Genomic DNA, 21,469 nt, shown 5'->3' with positions numbered 1-21,469 from the left:
CCCCAGTACCCACCTGGAATCCGACACCAGGTAAGTATGCGAATGAGTGTGTCGAGACAACGGGCCACTTCGAAAGACGCACCATATGGCACGAGTGGTGATTATCAATCGACGTGCCTTGAAATACGCTGCTAAACTGAAAATCCTGTAGATGAACTTACAACTACATAGAAACCGTTTGACTACACAAACTTGTAATCCTAGTTTGCACAGATTCTTTGATATTAGTGCTTAAAAAGCAACACGACGAAAAACATTCTGGTGACTACTGTGTCATTGAAGCGCTCTATGCTTTTTTGCTGCTTCACTCTCGGACGTTCCAAAATCGCTGTCACTACTAATCAGCTGCTGCGCTTTTCAGCACGTACAAATGGGTGAATGTCGGAGTAACGCAACGACTGGAGGCAGCCGCCAGCTTCTAAAGACTTTTGGCGCCTGGACACAACCGGAGCACACCTCTTCCACTGTTTGCCACGGCAGTTGAGTTTTAGCGCACCTCGCTGGTACAGTGGTTATAGTGCTCAGATATTCCGCTTAGGCCATTGGTTAGATCTCGGCCCCTCGGGCTGTATTTTCATTGAGCTGAATTTTTAGTGGCCAACGTATTATTCGATGTGACTACACATTAAAGAACATAGGAGGTTCGAAATTTCATAGGCCGGCAACTGTGGCGTGGTTCGTATCGATATTATGGCGAAAACCTTCGGTGCTTCAGCAAACGTGAAAATCGACCGTAGTCGTCGTCCGCGTCGTTTCCAATAAGAGTGATGCGAAATGTAATGTGAGACCACATTATATCACATCGTCGTCGTGTCCCAGATCTCCAAAGTTTGTGCCATCATCATGACGCTACTGTGACGTCACGCAACGTATTCACATGGCGTCATTGCTCGGCCATTGGTGAATCGATCACGGAGGCCACAGAAAACCTTCACTGCAGAGATCAGGGAAGAATAAATGCATCGACTGAGAATAAAAGCAAGAAGATTACCGTTTTTTCCCATAGGCCAAAGCAGAAGAGGCCCTGTGAGTACTGCTATTCTGATAAATAAGCAAATAATCATATTGTGGCTTCGGCACCAAGAGCCTGATATCTGCTAGTATTTATCGGTTTCACTTTAACGTGGCACTCGTTGAAATTGTTTTCTGTAGTCAAAAGTTCAACGAAAGCTTGTCTGGTGAGTTGTCATGATGATGATGCATAGATGCGGTAACTCGCCAAGTGAAAGGGAGCAAACACACGTGGTCACTCGCTACGCAAACGAGCACTCAAGCTGTTCAAAGTGGTACGACACTCATGACAGATGCGACTACAGTCTCAATGCGGTGCCACGGGCTTGTGGTCCACCACGTCAAGTTATGCGTACTTCCTACGCGCAGTACATTGTAAAATTTAGTATCTTTTTTTGTGTCATTGAACCGCAATTTCAGCAGAGATGAACAATTTACCAGAGTCGTTCGGGTGAACTGCCTTACGTTACCTGATTGAGTCTTACTTTTGATTTACTTATGGCAGGGGCTGGCGCGTACGCCTAGCCCCACTACCAAAAATTACATGCCCCACCTACCCCGCTTTGGGGTAGTGGCGTGCTTCAGCCCACCGCAGTGCAATGGACAGGCCTCCGCACGGGCTCCCGGCCATATTGACCACCGGGAATCCGACACCAGGTAAGTATGCATTTCAGAGAGTCGAGACAACGGCTCACTTTGCAAGACGCACCATGTGGCGCAAGTGGTGAATAACAATTTACGTGCTTTGGAATACGCTGCTAAGCTGAAAAATCCTGCAGATGAACTTACAACAACATAGAAGCCGTCTGACTACACAAACTTGTAATCCTAGTTCACGCAGGTTCTTTGATATTAGTGCCTAAAAAGCGAAACCACGAGAAACATTCTGGTGACTATTGTGCCACTGAAGCGCTCTGTGCTTGTTTGCTGCTTCGCTCTCGGAAGTCCCGAAATCGCTATCACTCCGCCTCAGCTGCTGCCCTTTCCATACATGTGTGCACGTCTGAGTCACGCAACGTCTGGAGGCAGCTGCCAGGTTCTAAGACTTGTGGCCACCTGGCCGTAACCAGAGCATCGCGCCTCCCTGTTTGTACACTTTAGTTGCGTTTTAGTGTACCTCGCTGGTAGAGTTGTTATAGTGCTCGGCTATTCCTCTTAGGTCAACGGTTAGATCCCGGCCCCTCGGGCTGCATTTTCAACGAGTGGAATTTTCAGAGGGTAGTGTGTTATTCGATGTGACTGCACAATAAAGAACCTAGAAGGTTCGAAATTTCATGAGCCGGCCACTGCGGCATGCTCCGTAATGATTTTGTTTACCACATATGTAATTTAGGTATGTGCACCAGTGTTGCGGGGAACAGGGTGGTACGGCACATCGACGTACCAGGGAACCACAGCTGTTCGAAGTTAGCTGGAGCCGTCGTCTTGCCAGTCTGCCACCGACAACAACCGTCATGGCCGAGAGCGAAGGTCGGGAATCAACTGCCTCGACTTCACGTAGGTCTACGCTGGCTATACCTAGGCATCATTACATGGAACCCCACCCGTTCGCGGGAATGGCAAGAAAAGATGTGGACGCCTGGCTAACGCACTACAAAAGGGTGAGCCGGTACAACCACTGGAACTCTATCGATCGGCTGGATAACGCAGCACTGTTTCTCACGGACACTGCCCTGATGTGGTATGAAAACCACGAAGAGTCCTTGACAACGTGGGCTCTTTTTTTTTCAAGAACTGAAGAAGTGTTTTGGGGACTCCGACTCAAAGAAGAAAAGCAAGGAGCGGACTCTGGCTGGAAGAGCTCAGACTCCTGGAGAAACGTGCACTGCTTGTATAGAGGACGTTCTTAAGCTTTGCAAGATTATAAACCCGCAGATGTCTGAAGAAGACAGGGTCAGACACCTCTTGAAAGGCATAGCGGAAGACGTTTATAATTTTCTGATAGACAGGGATGACCTCCCCTCTGTCTCCGACGTCCAACAGCACTGCCGCATGTTTGAAAAACTGAAGACTCGTCGCATTGCCCTGAAATTCGGTAGGCTGGCAAATGTGATAAACTGACGCCAGCAGCGACGTGAGCCCGCCCACCGACCTTGTCGCTACTATTCGGCCAATAGTGCGTGAAGGGCTGCAGCGACATGGTGGTGGGGTTCACGAAACCATTCCTCATCCACCTACCAATCCAACCTACTACACGGTGGCGCCATTAGCTTCTTTGCCACCATCGGTATGTGTGACAGACGTCAGCGAAACTGGAACTCCGTGGCCACGTCATGACTCATTCGCGGCCGACGAGCGCTATGGCCAACGCCTTCGTCACGGCCCCGCCACGCAGATGTGGGCAGCCCCCGCTCAGCAAGGTCGCCACCTACCCTTCACAGCTGAGTGGTCTCAGCATTGGTTCGGCGGGCGTCCTCTGCCAGTCTGCTACAACTGTGGCTTGGAAGGCCACATTGCCAGGCATTGCAACTACCGGCAGCCGCCGAGGTACGATTGATCACCGAGGTATAACCGTTCCGGCGTTACCGGAGCACCGACATTCCCAGGAAGCGTGTCTTACGAAATCTCAGGACCACTACGAAACCAATCTCCGGCCTCTGACCGCAGTGTGACACCACCACCTGCCCCTCGCGCCAACCGATCACCGTCTCCTCGGCGCCGCCACTCCTCGCCTCCTACGGAAAACTAGCCGGCGCGGCCGTTGGAGGTGAGGTCGCCGGACAGTCTTCGATTTCAATAGATATACCTCCGTTAGCTTCCATGCTTAGAAATAAGGTTCGAGTGCTTATCGATGGTGTACCGACGATGGCGTTGGTGGACACAGGTGCAACCGTGTCAGTGATGAGTTTAGTTTTCACCCGCCTCCTTGGACGAAAAGTTATGTTTCGTTGCGATCGTCCTGATATGTTTCGTGGAGTGAGCGGAGAGGTGTTACAACCTGTTGGTGTCTGCACTGTGACTGTTAGTTTGGCATGCCAGAACTTTGTCGCAGAGTTTGCTGTTCTCCCTCATACTACGCATGACGTTATTCTGGGACTCGATTTCTTGAAGCTATGTGGTGCCAGCGTCGATTGTCACACAGGACAAATTACAGTAGATTTCGATATCCCAGTTGCGTTTATAGAAAACTCGCCCTGTCATGAAAGTGCTCTTTGTGTGTCCGTGGACGCAACTGTGCTGCTATTGTCTGCGAAATGTGTCCCTGTTGTCTGTTCACCTGCAAACGAGAAAACATTTGATGCAACTGTGGAGCGCGTGCATCTCAGTTGCATAAAAAAGACAGTTTTATATCCCTACTGCACGCTATCGGTTGCGCAATGGCATACTGGTTTATGAGTGATTAATCGCTCTGACGAACCAACAGTGCTGCCGGAGGGTCTGAAACTTGCAGAGATTCGTGAACACCATATATTCTCGCTTGCCATCCTTGAAGAAAGCATCGATTGCCCGGATAAGACCTATAGCGATAATCTGCACGCCAGAGACACCACTATAATGGCTATGATTGACAAGTCACTAAGCACCAAGGAACGTAATGAACTGGCGACTATTTGCGCAAACATGCCGGTATTTTTTATTTCACTCAGCACGATCCACCGCCATTTCCTGCTTCTCGTATAAAGAACCAAATCGACACGACTACCCACAGACCTCTCCGACAGAAACCATATCATGTATCGCCTTCGGAACGTGCAGTGATCAATGAACAGGTTTGCGAGATGCTCACGAAAAATGTAATTCAAGAATCATGTAGTCCGTGGGCCACTCCAGTAATTCTTGTAAACAAGAAGGATGGTACATGGCAATTTTGTGTTGACTACCGCCGTCTTAACGCCATCACTAAAGAGACGTATACCCAATCCCGTGGATTCATCATGCTATCGACTGTCTATCATCGGCCTCTTACTTTTAGTCTGTGGCTTTGAGCTCAGGCTACTGGCAGATTCCAATGCACGAGGAAGACAAGGAAAAAACAGCATTTGTTACAACAGATGGACTACTTGAATTTAATGTGATGCCATTTGTACTCTGCAACGCACCTGTAACTTTTGAGTGCTTTATTGACAACATTCTGCGTGGATTGAAGTGGTAAGTGTGTATGTGTTACTTGGAAGACGTTGTAATTTTTCGGCGCACCTTTTGTGAGCACATCGCGCACCTTGGCCTTGTGCTGGACTGTCTAAGCAAAACTCGCTTGGTGCTCAACTCAAAGAACTGTCGTTTTCGACAGCGCCAAACACTCGTCCTTGGACATTTAGTAGACAAAGAAGGCATACGACCAGATCCCGACAAGACGGCCGCAGTGGAAGCATTCAAGCAACCTCACTTGGTGAAAGACCTGTGCAGCTTTTTGAGGCTTTCTTCATATTTTCGCTGATTCATTCTTGGCTTTGCCAATATCACATACCCACTCACGCGCCTGCTTCAAAAAGGTGCGCAGTTTAACTGTACCCCTGAATGGGAGTCTGTTTTTTCGGAGTTGAAGTTTCTTTTGACGTCTCATCCGATTCTTCGGCACTTCAATCATCTGGCTCCCACTGAGCTTCACACAAACGCCAGCGGTATTGCTGTAAGGGCTGTCCTGGTTCAACGCTTGGATAACCAAGAACACGTCGTAGCGTATGCAAGTCGCTCACTCAGCAAGTCCGAGCGCAACTACATAGTCACAGAGCAAGAATGCCTTGCAGTAGTCTTCGCAGTGCAGCGCTTTGGTCCTACCTGTACGGACGCCCCTTTACCGTCGTGACCGACCATCATTCTCTCTGCTGGTTGTTCAATCTGCGTGACCTATCTGGTCGGCTGGCGCGCTGGGCACTTCGTCTACAAAAATACGACTTCACGGTTTCCTATAAAAGCACCCGACGTCACGCTGACGCAGATTGCCTTTCGCGACTACCGCTTCCAACGAAAGAATGTGACGCGGACAACTTCGACACCTACATCGCATCACTGGGCCAACCATTTCCCAATGCCAACACCTTTAAGGATGAGTAACGAAGGGACAGCACCATACTGCAACTTTTGCTACCAAACCAAAATCATCGCCTACACGCTTCTGCATCCGAGATGTGCTAGTCTACAAAAAGAAATACACCAGCACCGGCTCACGATATCTTCTGGTGGTTCCGAAGAGTGTTCGCATTTATGTCTTACAGGTTATGCATGATGACCCAACATCCGGTCATCTCGGCACAGCGAAAACTCTTTGCCGTCTCCAAGAAAGATTTTACTGGCCCAAAATGCACCAGATGACGGAACAATACGTGTCTAGCTGTAACGAGTGTCAACGTCATAAGCCCCCAACGAGTGCTCCTTCAGGGCGATTACATCCCGTGCCGCCCCCTAGAACTCCATTCGAGCAAGTCGGGATGGACGTCATTGGGCCCTTTCCCCGGTTTTCTGATGGAAATCGCTAGATAGTCGTCTGCACCGACCATTTAACACGGTACTGCGAGACAGCTGCCATACCATCGGCAACTGCAGCCGATGTGTCTCTCTTCATGCTTCGTTTTGTAATTCTTCAACAAGGACCTCCCAAAATTTTAATCAGTGACCGTGGCCTTCAATTCACAGCAGACGTAGTGGAAGAGATGCTTCGTGTCTGGGCCTCAAGGTTCCGGCACTCTACACCATATCATCCCCAAAGCAACGGTTTAACTGAACGAACGAACAGAACTCTCTCGAACATGCTGTCTATGTACGTCGCATCAGATCACAAAGACTGGGACAGTATTCTGCCTTTTATCACATATGCATTCAACACAGCACAGCATGAAACTACCAGCTACAGTCCTTTCTTTCTTGTATATGCTCGACCACCTCGTCATTCCCTGAATACCATCTTCCCGTGTTTGGACCACCATGATCCCTGCATAATTGAGATCATCTGTCAGGCAGAAGAAGCTAGACGCTTGCTTATTTGCGCACTCTTGCTTCGCAAGACCGCTCGAAGGCACGTTTTGACCACCGACGCCAACACGTGACGAACGATCGCGGCGACCTAGTGTTGCTGTGGACACCAACTAGAAAACGCGGTTTGAGCGAGAAACTGCTAGCGCACTATGCGGGGCCTTATCTTGTTCTAGACCATATCAGTGATTTAGTTGACCGCATAGCGCGTCTCCATTCGAACGGCCGACGGTCTTGCTCATGTTGCTCGTTTGAAGCGCTTTATTCATCGAGAGACTGTTTGACTCGCCCAGTGGGCTTCGTCTGCGCGGAGGTAAATGTTACCACATATGTAATTTAGGTATGTGCACCTGTGTAGCGGGAAACAGGGTTGTGGCAGAAGAAGAGGATGTTCGTGGATGACAAGAGCTCGCTGGTGCGCGTTCACTGCTGTATACCGCCCAGTCGACCGTTACGTCGACTCTGAATAAACCCCTCTCGTAGACGTAACAGTATTAAGGCGAAAACCATCGGTGCCTCAACAAACGCGAAAATCGACCGTAGTCGTCGTCAATGTCATTGCCAACAAGAATGATGTGAAACGTAATGTGAGAGCACATCATATCACGTCGTCGTCGTGTCCCAGATCTCCAAAGCTGGTGCCATCGTCACGACGCTACTGTGACGTCACAGAACGTCGTCACATGACGTCATTTTTTGGTCATAGGTGAACCGATCACAAGGCCACAGAAAGCATTCGCCGCAGAGTTAAGGGAAGAATAAATGCATCGACTGAGAAGAAAAGCGAGAAGAATACGGTTTTCGGTTTCTTCCTATAGGCGAATGCAGAAGAGGCCCTATGAGTACTGTTATTCTGATAAATAAGTAAATAATGATATTGTGGCTTCGGCACCCAGAGATTCATATTTGGTAGTAAATATCAGTTCCACTTTAACGTGGCACCCGTTGAAATTGTTTCCTGTAGTCAAGAGTTCGACGAAAGCTTGTCTGGTGAGTTGTCATGATGATGATGCATAGATGCGGTAACTCGCCAAGTGAAGGGGACAAAACACACGTGGTCACTCGCTACGCAAACGAACATTCAAGCAGTTAAAGCGGTACGACACTTATGAGAGATTTGACTACAGTGTCAATGCGGTGCCACGAGTTTGCGGCCCACGATGTCCACTTGTGCGCGCCTCCTTCGTGGAGTACCTTGTTAAATTAATTATCTTTTTTTGCGTCATTGAGCCGCAATTTCAGCAGGGATTACGGTCATCCACAATTCACCATAGTCTTGTGGGCGAACTGCTTTATGTTACCTGCTCGAGTCTTACTTTTGATTTACATATGGTAGGGGCTGGCGCGTACGCCTAACCCCACTACCAAAAATTACATGCCCCACCTACCCCGCTTTGGGGTAGTGGCGTGCTTCAGCCCACCGCAGTGCAATGGACAGGCCTCCGCACGGGTTCCCGGCCCCATTGACCACCGGGAATCCGACACCAGGTAAGTATGCGTGTGAGTGCGTCGAAACACCGGGTCACTTTGAAAGACGCACCATGTGGCGCAAGTGGTGAATAACAATTTACGTGCTTTGGAATACGCTGCTAAGCTGAAAAATCCTGCAGATGAACTTACAACAACATAGAAGCCGTCTGACTACACAAACTTGTAATCCTAGTTCACGCAGGTTCTTTGATATTAGTGCCTAAAAAGCGAAACCACGAGAAACATTCTGGTGACTATTGTGCCACTGAAGCGCTCTGTGCTTTTTTGCTGCTTCACTCTCGGAAGTCCCGAAATCGCTATTGCCACTCCTCAGCTGCTGCGCTTTCCAGCAGGCATACATGTGTGCACGTCTGAGTCACGAAACGTCTGGAGGCAGCCGCCAAGTTCTAAAGACTTGTGGCCACCTGCCCATAACGAGAGCATGCCTCCTCCCCTGTTCGTACACTTTAGTTGCGTTTTAGTGTACCTCGCTGGTACAGTGGTTATATTGCTCAGATACTCCGCTTAAGTCATTGGCTAGATCTCGGCCCCTCGGGCTCCATTTTCAAGGAGCTGAATTTTTAGAGGCCAGCGTGTTATTCGATGTGACTGCACATTAAAGAACCTTTGAGGTTCGAAATTTCATGGGCCGGCCACTGCGGCGTGCTCCGTATTGATATTAAGGCGAAAACCTTCGGTGCTTCATCAAACGTGAAAATCGACCGTAGTCGTCGTCCGCGTCGTTGCCAACAAGAGTGATGCGAAATGTAATGTGAGGCCACATCATATCACGTCGTCGTCGTGTCCCAGATCTCCAAAGTTTGTGCCATCATCATGACGCTACTGTGACGTCACGCAACGTTTTCACATGACGTCATTGATTGGTCATAGGTGAACCAATCACGGAGGAAACAGAAAGCCTTCACTGCAGAGATAAGGGAAGAAGAAATGCATCGACTGAGAAGAAAAGCAAGATTTGAGTTTTCTCCTATAGGCGAATAGAGAAAAAGCCCTGTGAGTACTGTTATACTGATAAATAAGCAAGTAAATGTATTGTGGCTTCGGTACCAAGAGCCTCATATATGGTAGTATTTATCGGTTTCACTTTAACGTGGCACCCATTGAAATTGTTTCCTGTAGTCAAGAGTACGACGAAATATTGTCTGGTGAGTTGTCATGATGATGCTGTATAGATGCGGTCACTCACCAAGTGAAGGGGAGAAAACAGACGTGGTCACTCGCTACGCATACGAACATTCAAGCAGTTAAAGCGGTACGACACTCATATGTTACATACGAGCGAATGCATCTTTATAAGGACCAGACGTGTGCTTTGCTGTTTTGTGCTGGTGGACCAAATATTAACGAGGGACATTTCCAGAGACTTCTTACATTGACTTTCGAACATTTACTTACCATTGTGATATGTGCGTATAAGTGTGTCTTTGCATATCTGTGCTCAAGTTTTCTATTTTCCATGCACTGATTTGTATGTTTTGCTTCAAGATACGTGTTCAAGTTTCAATCAACGGCTAAGGAGTAGCCGGCGCCATAATGGTGCGCCAACATCTCCTTATATATCATATCAATAAAAAAACGACCCTCATGACTGATGCGGCTGCAGTCTCAATGCGGTGCCACGAGTTTGTGGCCCACGACGTCCACTTGTGCGTGCCTCCTTCGCGCAGTACCTTGTTAAGTTCATTATCTCTTTTTGTGTCAATGAACCGCAATTTCAGCAGAGAATATGGTCATATCCAATTTACAATAGTCTTGTGGGTGAATTGCTTCATGTTATCTGCTCGAGTCTTACTTTTGATTTTCATATGGTAGGGGCTGGCGCGTACGCCAAGCCCCACTACCAAAAATTACATGCCCCACCTACCCCGCTTTGGGGTAGTGGCGTGCTTCAGCCCACCGCAGTGCAATGGACAGGCCTCCGCACGGGTTCCCGGCCATATTGACCACCGGGAATCCGGCACCAGGTAAGTATGCATTTCAGAGCGTCGAGACAACGGGTCACTTCGAAAGACGCACCATGTGGCACGAGTGGTGAATATCAATTTACGTGCTTTGGAATACGCTGCTAAGCTGAAAAATCCTGCAGATGAACTTACAACAACATAGAAGCCGTCTGACTACACAAACTTGTAATCCTAGTTCACACAGGTTCTTTGATATTAGTGCCTAAAAAGCGAAACCGCGAGAAACATTCTGGTGACTATTGTTCCATTGAAGCGCTCTGTGCTTTTCTTGCTGCTTCGCTCTTGGACGTCCCAAAATCGCTATCACCCCTCCTCAGCTGCGGCGCTTTCCGTACATGTGTGCACGTCCGAGTCACAGAACGTCTGGAGGCAGCCGCCAGGTTCTAAAAACTTGTGGCCACCTGGACATAACCAGAGCATGCCTCGTCCCCTGTTTGTACACTTCAGTCGCGTTTTAGTGGACCTCGCTGGTACAGTGGTTGTAGTGCTCGGCCATTCCTTCGTAGGTCGTGGGTTCAATTCCAGCCCTGGGGGTGGCATTTTTACGAAGCTGGCGTGTTGGTCTATTGGCGAATTCCATTTTGAGAGCAGGAGCACTCAAAAGCACGCTTAAAGTGCTCTCTTCAGAGCCGGCATGTTTCAGTGGTCGAACAGATGCAGGAGCACTGTCATCTAATGGTAGAGCGAGAGTGCTTTGGCTGCGCCGAGAGCAGCCAGGAGCAGTTTGCAGTGTTCTTGCCTGAAAAGCGGAGTAAACGTAGTACGACGAGTCACGCGGTCCTTGAACGTCACAGCCTTCAAATTTTTCTCAAGCCTGTGAGCGTGGTGGCAATGGTAGCAACCATGTGCAGTTACACACCGTACGGATGGCTACAATGAGAACTGGACATTTGCCGAATGAGTCTTTGCACAAGCATACTAGGTATTAGGATAATAAAGAATATGTGGCTGACCGATTTAACACGTACACTCTTAGTCAAATCGTGGCTAGACTACACGCCCACAGGAAGGAAATCAAGTCACATTATCGCGGCTTCTAGGCGGCTCTGTAGCCGTGTTCCAGAGAAACCGGCCCGATTCGAAGTGGCCTTCAGAATAGCCGGGACAAAGACTAGCCGGGATTTCAGGTCACATTTTTCCTTGCAAGATACGGCCTGCGGTTAGGCGTGACTTTCCGTAGGCGGCCCGACCCTGATGCGGTGGCGAAAAAAAAGTATATAATATTTTACACTTTCCAGAGTGCTTTCTGGCCGAAAATTTGGCGGATATTACCACTACAGGTAAGTAGAAAACCGTTAGTATCACAATCACGTACATTTGCGAGATTAACATTCAAAGCATAGCCCTGGAATTGAACTCGGGACCGCATGCACGTGAAACAGATGTCTTATTCATTAAGGCCCCTGTATTTTTCAAAGGTAGCGGAAACCGTTGTACAAAAAGCGGAGGAGAATTTCCTCCCCGCCCTCCACGTCTCTCCTCACTCCGGCGCGCGTTTCTGCTACCCTATTGGACCAGGCACGACACGTGACCAATGAACCTTGTTGACCCCTCGGCTCCGTCGGGCAGCGACGCCATGAGTGAGCGCACTGCATCTCGCTCCCACGTGTGTTGCCTTTAGCAAGGCGGCCTCGGATGCAGCGCAATGCCGACCTGCTGTGCCGTTGGCTGCTCCAGCAGCATTGCAAAAGGCGACAAGCTTTTTGTGGTTCCACGAAGGAAAAATAATGAGGAGCGGAGAGTGGTATGGCTGCATCGCATCGGCAGGAAAAACTTCGATTGTCACCGAGGGAGGCTTTGCGAGGTAAGCACTCACCACAGAACTTCTTCGCGTAGACATGCCTCCGGAAAGCTTTCAGATAAAGCTCATCCTTGGTTCAGGTTCATGTTAAACAAAAGCAGCTTGAAGTTTCCGTCAACGCTTTCTCGCACGATTTGAACCACGATGACAGCTCGATCGTTTTTAGCTTGCTCGAATATTTGAATACGGCCACAACATAATTACTGTTGAATGTTTGGCGTTCACGATTTGCTTTCTAAATGGAACCATTTGCAGTGGAAGCAATTATGCTTCTCCAGAGATCAATTAAGTCTTTGATCGTTTTTCCTTTTTTTTCGCTCGAACTTTGATTACCTGTAGGCAAAATTTCGGCGTTTATTGTTTTATTGTGGTTTATTGTGTTCTCAGTTTGTATTCTTTCATATTTATCTCACTTTTGTGTACTTCCATGACCGAATTTCGTGCATGCGTGTACAGCTAATATAAGAGAGTGTATGGTAAATATAATGTTGTATAGTTGTTTATTTGTGAAATGCATAGATACTTTCGTTCAAATTTCGAACATACTTGCGAAGTTGTACACTTTTGATTAAAAGAGAGAAAGACACCTACTAAATGCAAAAAAAATCATCTGGCTTTTGTGGCTGTTTGCATTTTTAACGTAAAAAGCAAAATATTTTGCTTCGGCAATATCACATCAGCCAAACTGCAAAAATGCGATAGAGGATGTCGGTATTTTTCAGAAACACTTCACGATGGATCAGTATGAGCCAGCAATTCTGGCACAAAATGAGATCAAGAAACTCAAGCCAAATGCGGTTCCTTTTATATTTTCCGCATCGGCCTCTTCCGAAAGAGCGCAAGCCACCCCGCAAAAGGGGGAATGAAACGGTTCCTGGTGAGGCCCCTTTGTAGTTTCTATTCCTCTCTTGTGTTGTGAATGCGATTATGTTTTGGGGTTTATATGACAATACAGTGTGTTTGGATCGCTGGCAGATAGCATAGTTGCTGCATTTATCTTTATGACCTGTGAACCTGATTAATTCGGCATCCAATTCTGTCTTACTGTGGCAGCAAACATCCCCACCCCTACACTGTACTTGCTCAACTCTTGCTTACAGCTGTATCCTTGGATCAGCCAGAAACGTCAGTGAGGAGGGCCCTGGACGCTGAACCAGTGGGCAGTTTATTTTGTCAGTTGACTGCGCTGTGATGACAAATGTTCGCGCCTTTAGACTGTGTACTTACGCAATTCATGCTTACAGCTGCCTCCTCGGACAACACAGCAACGTCAATAGACCGCGACCCTGAACCAGTGGGCAGCCCATTTTGTGAGTTAACTGCACTGTGATGGCAAATGTTCACGCCTCTAGCCTCTGTATTTACAATTCATGCTTACAGAGCTGCCTGGCAGCTGTAAGCATGAATTGCATCATGCATGAAATCAGAGGCTATCTCTGATCAGAAGCATCAAATCAGAGGCTATCTGATTTGATAGCGAAATTGTTTCGCCCTGTCGTCGCTCTACTGGAATGTTTTGCAGCGTTCGTGACCATTCGATGCTTCCCGCATTTTATTTGCGCACTCAACAAAATCTACCTTCATCCCACTAAACGTTTGTGGTATTTTATGGATGAATCGTTCACACACGTCCCATTATGGAAGCAGGCATGCATGTCCCAAATTTCAGTAGGGCTCTGTTGTTCCTGTACAAACTCTAGCTCTAAGAGCACTCATATTAACTTTTCAACGTAAGGCCCCTAGGGGCCTTACTTCAACGCGCCGCGCGACAAAACGAAACCGTCCGGCGGCGCGCTCCGCGTGAGTCGCTCCTTCATGGCGGCTGAGAGTGGCGGGCGAGGAGGAAACGGCACGGGGAAGGGAGTTTGCGCTACCTTTGAAAAATACAGGGGCCTTGTTATTCATTGCACTGCAGCGCCACCGCTTGACGGTGATTCTTTTTGTGGGTATATATCTACCAAGTGGGTTTTCGCAAACTGTCTTCGAATCCTTGAACTGGTTTCGTGCCATGTGCATGCATTTGATCAGCGAATAGTTAGTAGGGCATTATGAATTTCAGACAACCATGGTGAGCGCTTTAGGCTTTGACGTCAGTTCATGGTGCGCCGCTCCGCAAGAACGATTAACGTGTATTTGTGCGACGTTTTAGTGCTTCCCCGTGTACTGCGCGTGTTACGCTCACCGAAATCCGCGGACGAGGCTGTGTCCGGCTGTAGAAACCGCGTATGTTTCTCGCACGTGCGTGCGCTGTGAGAGATTTGGCTGATTTGTGTCGGGAGGTACACGCGTGTCAAGGACAGCAGCCTATTCTCAGCTGCTTGAAGACAATGCGCTTTCGCACGTAAACTTTGCATGGGTATTTTAGCGTGCCTACTCTAACACTTGCAATTCGTATGCGCGAACTGCCACGAGCTGCACGTTGGGGAATCAGCACTTCTTTAGCATTTCGACGATTACTTATTGCTGCAATTAGAATTTATGCGCATTATTTCGCTATATCCAGTGCTTATTACTCATTTTCAGTCTTTAACTGTTCTTATTTATGGGGAGTAGATACTCTTACTTTTATTCAGCATCACAACGCTGTTCAAGTGAAAGCCGAAACGCTCGCCAAGGTCAAGTAGTTTGCGACGGACAGGTTGGTCTCCCTCCAAATAAATGATGCCTCTGCACATTTCTTTTGCGAACGTCGGCGTGCAGTTGGGGTAAAGAAATGGTGCAGAACAAACCTCAAAATATTTATTTTTGCTGCTATCAGTTGCTCTTTATAAAATGGGGATTCTTAGAGCTAATACGTTATCTCCACAGCGGTACACTGGTTGTTTTGGTCGTGGTTCGCTGTTACAAATCCATGCTGAAATATGAGAACTGTACTTAATATCCAAAGAGTGAGCAAATATCGGTGACATACGCTCTCCTGCTGACTTCAATTGATTGATTGATATGTGTAGTTTAACGCCCAAAAAACACCATATGAATAATAGAGACGCTGTAGTGGAGGGCTCTGGAAATATTAACCACCTGGGGTTCTTTAACGTACACCCAAATCTGAGCACACGGGCCCACAACATTTCCGCCTTCATCGGAAATGCAGCCGCCGCAGCCGGGATTCGAACCCGCGACCGGCGAGTCAGAAGCCGAGTACCTTAGCCACTACACTCTAAAAAAGAGCGAGTAAAAAGGGTGTCTTTTTTTCCCGCAACAATAATCGTCATCTATATTGCGTTCCATCTTCGCGCTATCGCCCTGCGCCCGGTACATTCCGGTCACGATCGACATGCCCATTATCAGAGTTACATTGCATTCTCGTTAGAAAAGTGGCCAGCGCCGAGTTTTCAAGAAAGGAAGCGCACACAAGCCTGATGACGATTATTGTTGTGGGACAAAAAGACACCCTTCTTACTCGATATTTTTTTATAGTGTAGACCACCGCGGCGGAGCTCTCCTGCTGAGTTCTGCACCTGACTTCTGACTTCTGTACTTGATGTTCATCATCAAATAACGCAACCACTTATCAAAGGTCGACCAATAGATTTTCAATTTTGATCCTTTTCTGTCTCGCGGCCTTCGGTTTGTTTCTTTTTTGACATGCTTTCCTAAAATCATCAGTTCAACTTGTTTTGTAGAACATGAGCATCAACATACATAGGCCAGTGTTTCAGAAAGCTGTCACGCATGCACTAGTACTCTTTTAATTAGTGCATGACAAAGTGTCATACCTCGACAACTGATGAACGGACACTTGTTCGTACTCTCTTATTGAGGTCAAAAGAGTAACAATGGGACTGCACAGCCCAGTGTATGCCCAAATGAAGAGAGATGTATGATATCTTGAATAAAGTGTGCCATATAGCACTGTAAAATGTTTCCGTCTCAGACCACGTTGTAGAAAAACGACCATCACAAGACAGCGGGACGAAACGGCGAAGCACAAATGCCACGACATGCAGGCGATGGTGAACGTGACGCGGGTACCGGGCGCCCAGCTGGTGTGGCGACGGCGGGGGGGGGGGGGGGGGGGGAGGGCGTTTTTTTTTCTTTTTTTTTACTGTATGCTGTATGTGGATATTAGAGCGGAAGCCCTAGGTGTCTCATCAAACGCGAAAATCAACCGTCGGCGGCAGCAGTGGCGGCGGCGTCGTCGTCAACACGAGTTATGCGAAATAAAATGTGAGGCCTGAACATATGACGTCATCGTGGCGTCCCAGATCGGCAACGTTTTTGCCGTAACCACGACGTTACTTGACGTCCCTTAACGTCATTGTATGATGTCATTGCTTGGTCGAAAGTGGACCGACCACGGAGTCCATGGAAAGGCACGGTCGGCACAGAAAGCCTTCGCTGCAGAGATCCACCGTCGCTTCGCAGCCATTTGTTCTTGGTCTAACTGTTGCCATCTTTGCTTTTAGTGGTCCGGCGGGTTGTGCGATTAAGCTCAATTTCTGCGCTACATAACCGCTTACGATAGTTTTGAGATAGACCACACAAATAGGGCTAGCCTGCAGAGCTTCGTGGTTAGAGGAAGCGAATACCCCGTAGTGAATCTCCTGGCCTTCGAAGCGTAAGGACGCGGGTTCAAACATAGTCCCGTAAAGGAAGACTGCAATGATTTATTCATTTATTTTTCATACTTATAGTTGACATTGTTGAGTAATATAGGAACTTGAATGCACAACTATATTGTGCCCGACCATATTAAGGTGAATACCGCACGTATTTGTGTTTCAGGGTTGTCAAGTGAGGTATGAAATATCAAATGTGTGCGTCCACATCATCCTTGCACGTTGAGCATGACTAAACAATTTTTTACGCACACATCACGTAAGAAAGTGCGCATTCGCGTTATACAATAGCGGCATCTTATGGTTTTCGCCTTCCACTCGTCTTAGGCGGATACATAAAGTAATACATGCCAGTTTTTAACAAGACGTTTCTTTAAAAGAATGGCCTATGAACAAAAGACGATAGTCTTGCGTCTGGAAAGATAGAACAAAACGTTTATTATGTTCTGCACAAGAAAATCGGCGAATGGTATTCTGGAGGTATTCTGGAGGTATTCTGGAGGCATTGCGTTAGAGTGCCTCGAGCGTAGAGTGAAGACAAACAAGTGCATCAAGTGACGTCACGCGCTGGAGTTACTGTATGCTACCTTTAGGTAGCAGGGTTGAACCACTGTTTTCCGGGTGCCGCTCGCTCCGCCTGCAGGAGCCCAGTAGATGGATGGATGGATGGATGGATGGATGGATGGATGGATGGATGGATGGATGGATGGATGGATGGATGGATGGATGGATGGATGGATGGATGGATGGATGGATGGATGGATGGATGGATGGATGAATGGATGGATGGATGGATGGATGGATGGATGGATGGATGGATGGATGGATGGATGGATGGATGGATGGATGGATGGATGGATGGATGGATGGATGGATGGATGGATGGATGGATGGATGGATGGATGGATGGATGGATGGATGGATGGATGGAGGGATGGATGGGGCTGTAACCTTTAGATCGAGCGGTGGTTTAGATCGGGCGGTGGCAAAGCCACCAAGCCGTAACACTTAGTGAACCAAAAACTAGATTTATTTATTTTCCTTTAAATAGTGAGTTTAAGGACTCGCACTTTGCAGTGAAGGGTTTAATTTTCACTCGTACCTTGACCTCCTCCTCAAATCAAATAGCCTTCTTCTAGTTCAATCTACCAGCTTAAAGTCTATTTTGCCCTCTCTGTCCATAAACGCCAGTGCTTTGAAAAACTCTGCGCCATCGTCCTGAACTATAGGGCGAAGCCCTTTACAGAACATTATCATGTGTTCGGCAGTTTCCTCTTCCTCTCCATACGCACTGCATACCGTGTCTACCCCTTCGTATTTGGCCCGATATGTCTTGGTTCGCAATACTCCCGACCTGGCCTCAAACAGTAGAGAACTACACCGAGTATTTTCATAAATACATTCCTTCGTGATTTTCTGCTTAAAAGTTCGATAAATCTATAGTGCGGAGTTCTTAATCATGCCAATTCTCCACATATCGGTCTCAGCTTCCTTCACCTTCTTAACCAATAATTCTTTTTGGTTTGGCCCCTGCTGTTTTCTAAGTATTCACCAGTTATTTTTCTGGTTCGCTTCATCCATTTTGTATCGACATTCCTTATGTACAAGTAGGTGAATACCTTCCTAGCCCAACGCTTCTCCCCCATTTCTGTCAATTGATTCTCAAATTTTATCTTGCTGCAAGTTTCCCTGCCCTCAAATGATGTTCACCCCATATCACCTTGTACTCCCTGATTTGGTGTATTCCCGTGAGCTCCTAAAGCAAGCCTATTTCACGTTGCTTATTTCTAATCTTGCTTGAGCTTCTGATCTCATACACAAGACCGCATTGCGGAACGTCAGCCCAGGAACCATGACCCCTTTTCATATTCCTCTCACAACATCATACCTATTGTAATTCCACAGTGCCCTATTTTTCATCACTGCTGCATTCCTGATACATTTAGTCGTCACGTATATTTCGTGTTCCCTCAGGTACTCAGTCCCATTGCTTATCCATACGCCCAGATATTTGTATTTATCTGTTATCTCTAGCGTGACCTCCTGTATTCTAAGCTCACTACCTTCGTTGTCATTGAAAATCACGACTGCTGATTTTTCCTTACTGAATCTAAAATCTAACCTATCTCCCTCATTACCACAGATGTCCATCAATCTCTGCAAATCTTCCTTGTTGTTGGCCATTAGCACTATATCATCTGCATACATTAAGGCTGGTAGTGCCTGTTCAATGAGTTTTTCTTGTTTGACGAAAGCGAGGTTGAAGCCAAGTCCACTCCACTATAATTTGTCCTCTAATCCTTGTAGGTACATCATAAATAACAAGGGTAACAGAGGAAACCCTGCCAAACCCCTCGTTTTACCTCTTCAGGCTTGGATACCTGTTTTTCTCACTTTATAACTACTTTGTTACCTTTATAGATAAACTTTAAAAGATTAGTGACTACATGTTCCACGCCTAGTATGTCCGGTATTCCCCACAATTCCTCTTGAACTACGCTATCGTACGCTCCCTTGATATCCAAGAATGCTAGCCACAGGGGTCTGTGTTCCTTTTCGGCTATTTCGATGCACTGCGTCAGTGAGAACAGATTGTCTTCCAACCTCCTGTGTTTCCGAAACCCATTCTGCAGTTCCCCCAGCACCCGCTCATCCTCTATCAACGCCTGCAGTCCTTCCTTTATAATCTGCATCGCCAGCCTGTACATCACTGATGTCACTGTTATAGGACGCTAGTTGTTTATGTCAGCTTTGTCCCCCTTTCCTATATAGATCATGCTTATCCTGCTAAGTTTCCATCCATCGGTAACTTCTCCATCGATTATTGTTCTGCTCACTGCCTCTCTCAAAGCCTGCTTAGACTTCGGACCTAATGTCTTTATCAGCATAATTGGAATGCCATCTGGGCCTGTTGATGTACTACTAGGAACCCTTTTCTCAGCTCTTTCCCACTCTCGTTGTGAAAATGGAGCCATTGCGCCACTTGATTCATCCTCGTGTATTGTGGTGCATAAAGCACTTCTTTGTTGAAACTTTTCTGCCACGCATGTTCCTATGTATTCAATAGCTTCGTCCCCTTCTAGCCTAGCACCTTCATCTGTAGTTATAAACCTCTGCTCTAGACTCGTCTCATTTCTTAGGGTGTTTAGATGGTTCCAAAATTTTGCAGCTGCCTTTTTATCTTTTTTATGTACTTCTGCCAGCCACTGAGCTCCCTATCTTCTAATCTTTTCATTGGTCAGAAGGAATGCATCCCTTCCAGAGCTTAAAAATATTTCCCATTTTCTTTCAACATCATCTGCCGGTTCACCCCGCTGCTTAGCATGTCTGTGTTCCTTAGAGGCTTCCTAGCGTTTTGCCATGGCTCTCTTAACTTCCTCATCCCATCAACTTTTGGGCTTGTGTCTTCTTCTCCGGGGTGACTTGTCACGTGCCTTAGCAAGCTCTAGCTCAAACAGTCTAATTAGATTCGTGTATGTCCACACTGTTTTATTACCATCAGTGATTATTTTCTCAATTTGTTTAGTAGCTATTTCTATTTGCCTTTCTGAATAAAAATTTTTTTGTAGTTGCTCATCTTCTCTCTTTTCCACTTTCACTGTTCTTCCAAAACTTAGCTTGATACGTTTGTGATCACTACCCAGACTTCTGGAGCCACCTTCATCTATGTGCATTCCTCTGAGCTTATCATACATCCTATGTGACATCAATGCGTAACCTATCGTCGACTGCAGCCTTCCCGCCTCCCATGTTATTTGCCCTTCACACTTCTCGGTACTGTTTAAAATGATCAAATCATGCCTTTCACACATAGCCATGATCATTTTGCCTGTTGGGTCGGTATACCCATCTATATCTTCTATGTGCGCATTCATATCTCCTAGTATAATTATCTCGCACTCTCCTCCTAACTCCTCAATGTCCTTTGATATACACTCTACCACTGCCTGGTTTCCCTCTCTGGCCTTTGCTTCCGTCCACAAGTACACCAAACCAAGGAGTGTCTTCTGCCCAGCTACTTTCCCTCTTAACCATAAATGCTCCATGCATCCCTGCTTGACTCTTCCCCAACCCATACTTTCATGTATGGGTTGGCGAAGAGTCATGTAGTCATGTTGTAGTCATGTAGTCATGCTGTTCTGTAGTCATGTTGTTCAGCGGATGTGGCCAGAGAAAGATTATAGTTCAGTGGGTAAGGAATAAATGCTTGACTTCTTTTTATATATCCATTGCAGTGCAAACTTGCTAAACTTGTATTACCCACAGATGCAGCGATTACCTTATACCTGGAGAGTTGGTCAGCGTGTGTCGGCCGCATACGTCTCAATTTGTCTGACTAGTATGGCACTACAAATAAAGGGAGAATAAGTTAAAATATACTTATTCAAATCGGCAAGGTGTTGCGGCTAGTGCGTGAATTACGTGAATTCAATGCAGCTTTCAAACCTCACGCGGAAAAAAAATGTTAGGCACGACAGGGCTGTTGAACAATGATGCACATCAGCTGTCGTGAGCCGCCATTGTAATGCGAGCGTAATAGAGAGCCGCGCGTTATATGGGCGTCGCACGGGTAATCTCGATCGCTGTCCAGCTCGATTTAGTTTAAGGCAATGAAACTACGCCTGGCTCCCTCACACACTTAACGAATGAGTCCAACACGATGAAAAAAAATTCACCCCTAACTGGTTCAATAGCGATCAAAAGTGCAAAAACAATTTCATATTTGTCAA

The 21,469-nt window shown here is 47.0% G+C and overlaps 1 protein-coding gene and 4 non-coding genes across 5 annotated transcripts in view; all 5 read right to left on the bottom strand.

Annotated features, from left to right (window-relative positions):
• The window catches only part of LOC119180466 (U1 spliceosomal RNA), a 166-nt gene extending 128 nt beyond the window's left edge, over nucleotides 1-38 (bottom strand). Inside the window, exon 1 of the small nuclear RNA XR_005111054.2 lies at nucleotides 1-38. This exon is cut by the window's left edge and continues 128 nt beyond it. This is a non-coding gene — a small nuclear RNA (U1 spliceosomal RNA).
• Nucleotides 1-21,469, bottom strand: part of LOC119179900 (uncharacterized) — a 127,589-nt gene that overhangs the window by 39,586 nt on the left and 66,534 nt on the right. The gene's annotated exons all lie outside the window — the stretch shown is intronic.
• On the bottom strand, nucleotides 1,514-1,676 carry LOC142767959 (U1 spliceosomal RNA). The gene has a single exon (XR_012885172.1). It is a non-coding gene; the product is annotated as a U1 spliceosomal RNA (small nuclear RNA).
• LOC119180460 (U1 spliceosomal RNA) lies at nucleotides 8,255-8,417 on the bottom strand. Its single transcript, XR_005111049.2, has one exon. It is a non-coding gene; the product is annotated as a U1 spliceosomal RNA (small nuclear RNA).
• Nucleotides 10,222-10,384, bottom strand: LOC119180458 (U1 spliceosomal RNA). The gene has a single exon (XR_005111047.2). It is a non-coding gene; the product is annotated as a U1 spliceosomal RNA (small nuclear RNA).

Source organism: Rhipicephalus microplus, chromosome 7 (genome assembly GCF_043290135.1).
Source record: "Rhipicephalus microplus isolate Deutch F79 chromosome 7, USDA_Rmic, whole genome shotgun sequence".
NCBI lineage: Eukaryota > Metazoa > Arthropoda > Arachnida > Ixodida > Ixodidae > Rhipicephalus > Rhipicephalus microplus.
This window is presented reverse-complemented; position numbering and strand designations above follow the sequence as displayed.